At 39.3% G+C, this 12,073-nt stretch overlaps 1 protein-coding gene across 16 annotated transcripts in view; it reads right to left on the minus strand.

Annotated features, from left to right (window-relative positions):
• MYT1L (myelin transcription factor 1 like) overlaps positions 1-12,073 on the minus strand; it is a 729,735-nt gene that overhangs the window by 586,094 nt on the left and 131,568 nt on the right. For all 16 annotated transcript variants that reach the window (XM_073568131.1, XM_073568128.1, XM_073568134.1 and 13 more), the window contains one exon: positions 4,314-4,485. The gene's annotated coding sequence lies outside the window, so the exon portion shown is untranslated. The remainder of the gene's footprint in view (positions 1-4,313; positions 4,486-12,073) is intronic.

Genomic DNA, 12,073 nt, shown 5'->3' on the forward strand with positions numbered 1-12,073 from the left:
TGTTTTTAGGTCTTTTATTCAGATGATTATCAGCATTTTATAGTTTTTACATTTTTATTGACAAATCCATAAAGTTTATGCAAAAACTTAATATTTAAAGAGGTCACACTTATTTTCCAAGACTTTTGCCCTTTCCCTGGCAGCTGAATATCAGTTTCTGGGCCAAATCCAGACTCTTGACAACCCATTGGAATTTATCAAAATTTTTGTATTTGTGCTTGTCTACCCGCTTTATGAGGATTGGGTAGAGGTTCTAAAACGGATTAAGATCTGTTAAGTTTCCTTGAGATGGATCCAAAGTTTCCACACTGTGTTCACCGAGTCATTTTGTTATCACTTTTGCCTAGTGATGTGGTCTCCATCATGCTGGAAAAGGAACTGTTCATCATCAAATTGCTCCTGGGTTGTTGGGAGAAGTTGCTTTTGTAGGATGTTTAGATGCCATTCTTTATTCCCGGCAATGTACTTAGGACGAATTGTGAGTGAGCCTACCACTCTGTGGATGAAAAGCCCCCTCTCATGAATGGTCTCAGAATGCTTTACTGTTGGCATGACACAATACTATTGATAGCGATCACCTTTTCTTCTCTGGACAATCATTATTTTAGATGTATCAAACAGTATGATGGGGGCTTAATCAGAGAAAATAACATTGCAGGAAGTACAGGGAAAGGACTAAGAAAGTTATTTTCTTTGGTGAAACCCCTTTCATAATTGTTTATGACAATTGGAAGAATGATTGGAGAAGTCTTGAAAAATAAGGATCAACACTTAGAATATTAACTCTTCATGGATTTGTCAATACAACTTTAGAAACTAATGAAATGCTTATTGTACTTCCGGAAAAATAGAAACATCTAACTAAAGATCTTAAAACTCTGAAGCAGCAAACGTTGTGAAAACCCAAAAAATGTTAGTCATAAAATATTTGGCCAAGAATGTTCACATCCTACTCTGGTCCTGACTCACTTATTCAAGCAAAGATGGCTCCTTTAGTGAATTGGGCACTCTCTGATGTCTAGGAAACAGATAAACAAACTCTTTCCATTTTTTTTGTGTGAATGTAAAAACCTGATGAAAAAATCGACTTGTGAACGAAAAAAAACAAGTAAAAAAATGCCATGGGAAAAAAATGGTCTGATTTTTGTGAACTAGTAAAACAGACATACTCTTGTGAATAAATTCCAAAGCTAATGGGTAAACTACGTTGGATGAGATAGTTGTTGGTTAAAATTGCTAACAAATTAAAATGTATTTATGATGTGAATTGTATTAATTTTAAAATTTTGAATGTTTGATTTGTTTGTGTTGTTGACAAAGTAGAGTGAAAACCATGGAGAAAAAGTTCCGGTATATGGGAAAACTGTTTATATCATCAGCTCAATGTCAGATGGCAGCTGCAAAGGCTGATACAGAAAAAGAGAGAGATATTTCAGAAATAGGAGATAATGTACATGGTTTACGTACTGTACGTCAAAGTATTTCCCTTGTATAAAACATTTCTACAGTTTTCTTTCAAATATATATTTACTTTGTAAATGTAGACAAGTTGTTCAAGGATCAGAAGTGACGAGCACTTGGCAAAAGTAGGGAGGTAACTCTTATAACAAAAAGTTGAGAATGTTTGGCTCAAATATAATAATGATGTATATGAACACTCTATTTCAAGAACCCTATAAAAGTCAAAGAGTATTTGTTATATGTCAGTTCTATATAATGGGGCTTTTTACTGTAAGGATATTTCAGCTTTGAAACAAAAAACTAGTAGTGAAAAAAAGCAAAAGCAGAATTCTAAAAAGCAGTACACAAAATGTTTTTTATGTCAAATGGTACAAATAGTTACTATTATTAATAAGAACCCAACAATATGATACAATACATTACTCTTATTTGGCAGCCCAAGGGAGATTTAGGGTATGTGCGCACGTTCAGTATTTGCAGCAGAGATTTCTGCACCAATAATGCCTCTCTTGACAGACGCTGTGTAAAATATGTGCATTTTTGATGTGTGCTTGATGTGGTTTTTGCATTTGCTTTTTCACAATTCATTTCAATAAGTGGAAAATTCTGCAAAAGTACGAAAAGGGTATGTGTACGGATTAAAGAGACTCTGTCCACACAGAATTACTGTTGAAACCAAGTACAGACACTCGGTGCATCATGGCGGGGCTAGCCATTTATATACACTTTCCCACCTGCTTGTTTTTCATCTATCGCCACCCTTCTGTGGCTCTATGAAGTCAGAGCTGACCATCAAATAAGGAAGGGGTGGAGATTGAGGGAAAGGTGTATATAAATGATTGGCCCCATCGTGAAGCACTGAGCGACAGGACTTAGTTTGAACAGTCATTCTGGACTGACAAAGTCCCATTAAAGGGAATCTGTCAGCAAGTTTTTTCTACCTCATCTGAGAGGAGCATAAAGTATGCAAAGAGACCCTGGTTCCAGTGATGTATCACTTAGTCTGTTGGGTGGAGCAGGTCTGATACAATCAGAGTTTATAGATTTAGCACTGCAGCAGAGCTGTGAAAGCTAACCAAGCCCACACTACAGCTAACCCCACCCACACCAGGCTCTGTATGCACATTGTCTATAGCTAGTGAGCTGCTTAACACAGGAGGGGGTGGAGTCGGTCTAGCATGCATGCACTGCTGTAGTCCAGACAATGATAATCACCAGGTGATAAAACCTTCACTGTAAAAAAAAAAGCAAAATGACAGCACACAGCCGCATCATTGAAATCTGTGTTTTAGTCCCTACCTCATGGTGTCCTCAGATTACACATCAAAAACCTGCCGACAGAAGACATTTCTGCCCCCCAAAATTTGTGACTAAGTAGGAAAAATGCTGGGTACCATACATTCATTTTTGCCATGTTTTTGCATGTGTTTCTGATGCGTTTTTTCCTATTCATTTGAATGGGTGAAAAACACTGCAAAAACACTGAATTGACATGCTGCAGACTTGAAACTGCTTGAAATCTGCAAAGAAAAAATGAGCAGTATGTGCATGAGTTTTGAGAAATATCATGCCCTTTGCTTGTACTGTAAAACGCTTACATTTTTGATAACACAATCATGTGGAAAAAACACATAAGCAATGCAATATTTGCATATACCCTTAGAAGGATTTTCAACACAACTCTATTAAGGTTTAGGGTTATGACTTGTGCAGACAACTGTTTTTTAGCTTAGATTGCAAACCGACAAAACATTGTATAGCAGTCGGACCAGTGCTATGCTATTGGGCCGTGCAAAATTCTTTCCTTGGGGTCTGTCCAAGGAAAGAATGGCAGCATGCCTGATGTGCATCCAATATTCGATTTGCACTTGGCCTTGCAAGTCAATGAGTCTGTGGAAAATATCGGACTGCACGCAGAAGACATCCGCACAGTGCAATTTTCACGGACTAAGGCTAGCATATAGCCTAGGTGCGGAGTTCTGCTGGCTTCCTCCATGAAGCTCCGCCCCCTGCCATGCCTCCTCCGTTCAGCCCCGCCTCTGTCAGCATGCGGCCTGCATACCCTATCTTTAGCATTAGGCACGCAGGCCATGCCAATGAATGCGGATGCTGCCTCATGCATCTTTTTGATGGTGCGGCGACCTGCGGCAAAAGCAACATATTGCATTTTGGTGTGGTCACCGTACCGTCAAAAAGACGCATGCGGTGGCATCCGCATTCATCGGCACGGCCTGCGCACCTAATGCTAAAGATAGGGTATGCAAGCCGCATGCTGACAGAGGCGGGGCTGAATGGAGGAGGCGCGGCAGGGGGCGGAGCTTTACGGAGGAAGCCCGCAGCCCTCCACACCTCGGCCATACGCTAGTGTGAAACTAGTCTAACAGAAAGAGAGGTTGAGGAATTTTTTTTTTACATCTTCTCTTTCCGAAAAGCCTAAAATAACTGATACTTTAATTTTTCAGCCTAATTTATGAAACCATATAGCTATAAAATATAAAAATAAACAGAATTTTATTTTATCTGTTAATTTACTTTAAAAATATCCTACAGTATGTGAGTTCTTCGAAAGGAAATGTTCACTATACTGTGTACTAGAGTATCATTTATATTAGCTATATCCTAACCTGGCTGGATAGGAAATAATTTTCAGTGGTATGCAAAATATTGTATTATGAAATTGCGCCTTTACTAGGGTAAATGTAGAACATTATATTGGTTATTGTTTTTCTAATACATTTTTTTGTAATATTAATACTTTTTTAGAAACTGAAGCCATTTTCAAGTTTCATGCGCTACGCCTACACCTGCCATCCGCATTTCCCTCACCCCTTTATCCTTGTGAGAGACATTACCTTAAGTTTTCCTGCAGAGTTTCTTTACTGGTGACATCTCAATTTTTCATGAAGAAATTCCTTGCTGGGGATTCATGCAGTGAAAATTAACGGACAATGTTCCAGGCTTTTCATTTGATCTCCCTGTGATCTCTCTTTAATTTCTCGGAGTATCCACAGCTTGATAGCACAACTGAAGGGAAGACAGAAAAGATATTTAAAGCCGCGTTCACAGTTATGTAAAAAACATGGACATTGACCGTACAACATTTATCTCATGGCGTAATTTCTTCCTTGTGTCCTCAAAGGGAATCTGTCACCAAGAAAAATGGCCCTGAACTAATATAATGTGTGGATAGCTAAAGTGATGTAGAATCCAACAATTAAAATATCTGTGCATTGAGGACACAACCTTTAGAAGCTCAATAGTTCATCAATTCCACCTGCTTTGGTCCCCCTCATCTCTTGGACTCATGTGTGCCCTCAGAGGTTGCACCAATGATATGTCTGCCCCTCATCTGATGTCACTTTCACCCCCCAGACGAAAGTCTGCAAATGGACCGTGCTCTACATGCTAATTCAGCACTGAAGAATCCGAGTCCGCTTTACTATTTCTCTAAGCTTAGGAATCCAGGGGATGCAGTATAATGGAAAACATGCAGAAATACCAGCATACAGGGATTTGTCACACGATTCCTGCTGCCTAAATCCAGGCTATAAGACCCCAAAACTAGTTTTCTCTGGCTATGGTCTCTGGCCGGGTCTTCTAGCTATATCTTCTCTGATATGGAATTTCACAGCCAGGCTTTGATTCACGGTACCCATGGTTTGGGTATTACGAATAGTGTGACCGGTTCCTTATAATCCAGGAGACTGCTTGTAGGTTCAGTGGTAATAATGACACTAGTGATGAGTGAGCAAAAAATGCTCGGGAGCTCGGTACACGAATCGAGCATTTTGGAATGCTAAGATGCTCGATTCGTATACCGAGCATAATTTATGTTAATGATGACAGAGAGAGAAAATATATTCCCGTCTACACTGCTGCACGGCTACGGGACCTGAGCACTCGAGCACCACGTGATACTCCACACTGCTCAGTATTCGTTCGAGCACCCAAATGCTAAATCGAGTACAGAGCAGTGGCAAGTACGCTCCCCCATTTCTAAGTGACATCATTAAAAACTAAGGGACTGATACATGAAAGTGTTTATTCCAATAAACTGGCTAAAACACTTTGAACCGTCGTAAAACAGAACTTTGGACAAAAAATGTGTGACTTTTGGCTTTTTTATGCTAGTTTGAAGCACAAATGGCAGATTTGGGGAGGAGCCAGGGGCAGGACTGGGCATGGCTATGACCACTCGTCAAACCCCTCAAAAGTGTTGGTGTTTCTTAAGTCAGAAATGTTACTCCAGCCTGGTCATGTTACTCCAGGATGGAGTAGTATTTCTGGCAAGACGCAAGGAAGCGCATCATATCCATTAAGTAGGGTGCTCCTCCAAAAAATCCCCATTCACTAAAACTGGCCCATATAATGCCAGTTTTAAGGAAACGAGCCCTAAGTCTTCCCGGCTATTCACACATTATAGCAGCTTTATGTTAAATACAAAAAGCTGTTATAACTTTGGAAATCACAGTGTCAGGCAAAGATAATTGTACATACTGTATGTGGCTAAGAACATCAAGATAAAAAATTATCTTATAGTTATGAAACTAGAATGGAGGCTCTGTGGAAGACATCTACATAGAGTTTATATGGATTTTGTTCATGTACTTTGGTTTCTTTCAATAATCCTCAACAATTCTGGTAGGTACAGGTGAAACCAGAAGTTTCCATAAACTATATAAAAAGACACATACAGTATGTATGCTTTTACCAATATCTGACATGAAATCAGAATAAACCTTTCCCGTTTTAGGTCATTTAGGGTTACCATAATTATTAATATTTGCCAAAAAATGGTTTAAGGCATATTTGTTGCTTACTGCAAAATCAAAACTTTATAAAAATTTCTTTAGTATTTGGTACGATTGCCCTTAAACTAAATGACTTGGGTCAAACGTTTGGGATATCCTTCCACAAGCTTCTCACAATAGCTGATTGGAATTTGGGCCCATTCCTTCTGACAAAACTGGTGTTACTGATCCAGGTTTGTAGGTCACCTTGCTCGCATCGGCCTTGTCATCTTTGATCATTAATTTTCAATAGGATTGAGATCAGGGCTTTGGGATGGCCACTCCAAAACATTGACCTTGTTATCCTTAAGCCACTTTGCTACCATTTTGGCAGTATGTTTTGGGTTATTGTCCATTTGGAAGACCCATTTCCACCCAAGCTTTAACTTCCTGGCTGATGTCTTGAGATGGTGCTTCAGTATGGCCACAAAATCTTCTTTTCTCATGATGTCATCTATTTTTTGAAGTGCACCAGTCCCTCCTTCAGCAAAACAACCCCACAACATGATGCTGCCACCCCCATGTTTCACAGTTGGGATGGTGTTCTTAGGCTTCCAAGCTTCTCCTTTATTCCTCCAAACGTTACGATGGTCATTATGTCCAAAAAGTTCAATTTTAGTTTCTCGAGACCACAGAACATGTCTCCAAAAATTAAGGTCTTTGTTCCTGTGTGCAATTGCAAACATTAATCTGGATTTTTTATGTTTTGTTTGGATTATTAGCTTCAGCCCATGTTGATACAGCACTCGTTTCATTGTGGATATTGACACAATCTTACCAGCTTCCGCCATAATCTTCACAAGGTCTTTTGCTTTTGACCGTGGGTTGATATGCACATGTCATACCAAAGCACATTCATCTCTGGCACACAGAACCTGTCTCCTTCCTGAGCGGTACAATAGCTGTTCATTCCCATCTTGTTTGTATTTGTGTATAATTGTTTGTACAGATAAACGAGGCACCTTCAGGTATCTTGAAATGGTACCCAAGCATGAGCCAGACTTGTGCAAGTCCACAATTCTCTTCTTGATATCTTGGCTGATTTCTTGAGACTTGATGCCACACAAAGAAGCAGTGTGTTTCAGGTGTGCATTAAAATACATCCACAGGTGTGTCTCTAATTAACTCAGAACACATGACATCATCATATGGGCAGTCCAGAATTGGTTAAAAGGCATAGTTATCTTAGTGTATGTAAACTTTTGACTTTGCAGTAAGTAATAAAAATGCCTTAAAGCATTATCTCTCTCTCTCACTCATTATTCTGGCATTTGGCAAATATTAATAATTATGGTAATCCTAATTGATCTAAATGGGAAAGGTTTATTCTGATTTCAAGTGAGATATTGAGAAAAACATGCATATGTGCCTTTTTATATAGTGTATAGTTAGCTGGTTTCAATTGTCATTGGCTCCTGTATGTGAGTTTCTGAGATTGTGGACCCTATAAGTGAGAAATGCTGATTTGAATGATAATTTCTTCAGGGACACTATAAGAAAAGGAAAAGTAGGATCCATTGCCTGAGAAGCACACTGAAAACACCCCTACTATAAATTATAATTGGGACATCAGGTCCTGGTCCCCTAAAGATGCTTTCTGGACTAAGTTTCTGCAAACATTCTTGCATGGTTGCAGATTTCAGAATCCTGACAGTTTGCAATGTGCACACTGTAGGGATTCCACATGTGACCACAAGTATATAATTTGAATAGATACGGTCACATGCAAAGTATCTTCTCAAGCACTTAAAGTTGTTAGTGCACATGACTGCATATTTGCAAATTTCATGCTTGTGGTCACGTGACTGCCCGCTCAGGAAGGCAAACAGAGCAGAATCCTGATAGCATGCACATTGCACACTGTCAGGATTCTGCAATCTGTAGTCGCATAGAGTGACTGCAAAATTTAGCTAAAGAGTGGAAAACACCTTCAAGTTATACCTTTGTACGTCTGTACGGTGCTATGGAGTATCTTGCCTCTATGTAGGCAACATTAAGAAAAGTAAAAGCCACAATAGGGGACAGAGAATAGATTGTACATACACTGCGTTCCAAATTATTATGCAAATTGGATTTAAGTGTCATAAAGATGTAATTGTTTGTTTTTCAAATAAACTCATAGATGGTATTGTGTATCAGGGCTCTTTGGATCACTGAAATCAATCTCAAATTCCTGTGATAATTAGTTTACCAGGTGAGCCCAATTAAAGGAAAACTACTTAAGAATGATGTTCCACATTATTAAGCAGGGCACAGGTTTCAAGGAATTTAGGAAAGAAAAAGGACCTCTCTACTGCTGATAAGCATCAAATAGTGCAATGCCTTGGTCAAGAGATGAAAACATTAGATATTTCCCAAAAATTTAAATGTGACCATCGTACTGTTAAGAAATTTGTGGTTGATTCTGAGCACAGACATGTTTGTGCTGATAAAGGCTGAATGAGGAAGGTTTCTGCCAGGCAAGTTCATCGGATTAAGAGAGCAGCTGCTAAAAAGCCATTACAAATCAGCAAACAGAGATTTAAAGCTGCTGGTGCCTCTGGAGTCCCTCGAACCTCATGGTGTAGGATCCTTCAAAGGCTTGCTGTGGTGCATAAACCTACTATTCGGCCACCCCTAAAAAGTGTTCACAAGCAGAAATTGTAGCAGTGGGTCCAGACATACATGAAGACTATTTTTCATACAGTCTTGTTTACTGATGAGTGTCGAGCAACCCTGGATGGTCCAGATGGATGGTTGGTGGATGGCCACTATGTCCCAACAAGGCTGCGACTTCAGCAAGGAGGAGGAGGAGTCATGTATTCGGCCGGAATCATGGGGAAACAGCTGATGGGGCCCTTTAAGGTTCCTGAAGGTGTGAAAATGACCTCTGCAAAGTATATCGAGTTTCTGACTGACAGCTGTCTTCCATGGTATAAAAAGCAGAAATGTGCCTCCAGGAGCAAAATCCTCTTCATGCATGACAATGCACCATCTCATACTGCAAAGAATACCTCTGAGTCATTGACTGCTATGGCCAAAAAAGGAGATAAACTCATGGTGTGGCCACCATCTTCCCCTAACCTCAACCCTGTAGAGAACCTTTGAAGTATCATCAAGCAAAAGATCTATGAGGGTGGGAGGCAGTTCACATCAAAACAGCAACTCTGGGAGGCTATTCCGACTTCATGCAAAGAAATCCCAGCAGAAACTCTCCAAAAACTCCCAAGTTCAATGGATGCAAGAATTGTGAAGGTGATGTCACAGAAGGGTTCCTATGATAGCATGTAACTTGGCCTGTTAGGATGTTTTGGAGTTAAATAGCTTTTTTGTTCAGTGAATGTGACCTCCTTCCACAAATGAACATTTTCAGTTCTTTAAAACTTATCAAATGTTTAGAAATTCTACTGTGCCTAATAATTTGGAACAGTGCAATTTGAGGTTTTATTCATTTTAGAGATTATACTGTTATCATTGGGAGGTTTCTTCAATAAAATTTGATGTATACGCTAACTGGTGATGACCTTTATTAGACTGACTGTCATTTGTACCGACTATTTAGGAAAATCATAGAAAAATATCATTTGCATAATAATTTGGAACACAGTGTAGTTATAGCCAACGCTCCAATTAAAGTCAATCTAGCCAAATTCAAAAATCCATACACCAGAACATAAGGATTCAGTTTTGTGTGTGGTTCCCTATAGTACATTAGTAATTTATGTCTGGTTTTCAATAGGTCAGTATATGTTTTTGCTGTCAATATTCACTACATTCCTGTTATTAGGAAATCCTAATAGTGCTGTGCTGTTTATAATACTATTAACTTGTTCTGTGCCACACGTTCCTTCGGATAACTGCAACCAGCTCAAGATGTAACTATTTTATAATATTTGCAAGGTATACTAAGATAAGATGATGCTAAAATATATATAGCATATTGCAGTCCTAAAAGAAGTCGCCTGTTATTGACAACCTATTTTTCAGATTCACTGTTAAGGAATTGAGAATTGCTAAATCATTGGGAACGTACATGAATTAATGATGTGTCTAGAATTAGATTTTCGCGTCATGTATTGCATTATTCTGATGGCTCATGTGTCGCACTTCATGTGGCGGGGCTTTAGAACACTTTCTGTTTGGTTTGCAGCTATAGCAGTTTATTTTTAGCAATTAACAAGATACAAAATTAGTGAACAAGAAAGAAATCTAAATCAAATGAATATTTGGTGTGTCTACCCTTTGCCTTCACAACAGCATTAAACCATCACTTCTCCTAGGCACACAATTTTGAGTGAATTCGGTAGGGAGGTTGTTCCAAACATTTTGGAGAACCAACCACAGATCATCCGTGTATGTAGACTTGTGGGAATCCTTCTGTCTCTTCATGTAACACCAGTCACTCTGTGTGACTGCAGACTTATGAATCCCCCCTGCTCATGCACATGCATTGTGAAGAATGTTTGCTTCACAATAATCAGCCTGTGTAAACAGGTTACCAATAATTTAATGAATGAGCAGATTATTTTTAGACTTGCTTAAAAATAATCATTCTTGGTAGCATATCGTCCTGTGTAAATAGGCTATGACCTGCCAAGAACAATGACATACTATATGCACAGAGTTAGCATACTAATGATCGTTCTTTGGGAAAAGAAGTACGTTTGACCTGTCTAAACAGGCTAATAAATGACCACCGATTGGCTTCTATGTAGCAGATTGGCAGTGGTTGAACATCTGCAGGCTGGCTGGTGTGAATGCACCAGAAATCCTATATGAAAAAATTCCACAGTCTTACCATTGCTACAGTACAAAAACTAGGAATAAAAATATCTTGAGTAATTATGGTACACTAAATCTATTTTTCCTCTTGAATCTTTGGGAGTCATCTTATTCTATTCATAAGGTTAAGATAATCATGCCAAGAACATGGAAGTAATGCATAAGGTGCCTGATTATTGTGTATTGGTATTAAGAAAAACACATGATACTGATGCAAACATGAAGCTCCACTGTTCCTATAAGAACATTTAATAGCTTTACATTTCTAATGAATATTCATTTTTCACCTGGGTTTAACATAATGTCAAACCAAACCAATTATACAAAGCAGTTCCTAAAAATGCTCTCGTTCCAGACACTTATCCTGGTGTGGCGGACTTTATGAGAAAGATCTGGCTAATGATGCAGGAAGTCATTGCTGTCAAAGCGAACTATAAGACACCCAAGGTCGCGTAAGGACGACATACGCTGTACCAGACACCAGTCTCATCGTTTCAGACATCTGATTATATATTCCCATCTTATCAGTGGAAAGCAGGTAATGCACACTCTTATTACATTTCTTAACGTTACACAGAGTATAATAGGCTTGAATGCCATCTGTCATCTCACTTGGAAAAAATAGATTCAGAACATCGTTTGCTCACCCACATCGAGCTACTTCACAAGGAATATCTCTGTACTGGTGGCCCATATTATGGACCGGCTTAAATTTTAAACATTTTGTAAAAAAACCTTTATGTTTCTCACTTAATCTTCCTTCTTCACTGCTTCTATGCCTCCCAGCTTCCTGCTTGGCGGGGGGCCAGTGCGCTCCTGAAGACTGATAGTTTGGATCAATGGCATTGTTGCACCACTGGTCCGAACTGTTCTCTCTCTAATGCTGCTAGCACAGGCCGCTTTCTTTCTGCAGCAGCCGAGGAGCGCAGGGACACTAAAGCTAGCGGGATCCATTCGGGGCGGACATATCACTAGTGCAAGTTGTGCAGCTGCACAGTGTTCTAAGAGGTAATGGGGCTCATCTCCACTTCTAAAGAAGGTGGAATGGAGCATTATGATGA

Source organism: Dendrobates tinctorius, unplaced genomic scaffold, assembly GCF_039654945.1.
Source record: "Dendrobates tinctorius isolate UK_male_01 unplaced genomic scaffold, ASM3965494v1 ptg000021l, whole genome shotgun sequence".
In the NCBI taxonomy this organism is placed as follows: Eukaryota; Metazoa; Chordata; class Amphibia; order Anura; family Dendrobatidae; genus Dendrobates; species Dendrobates tinctorius.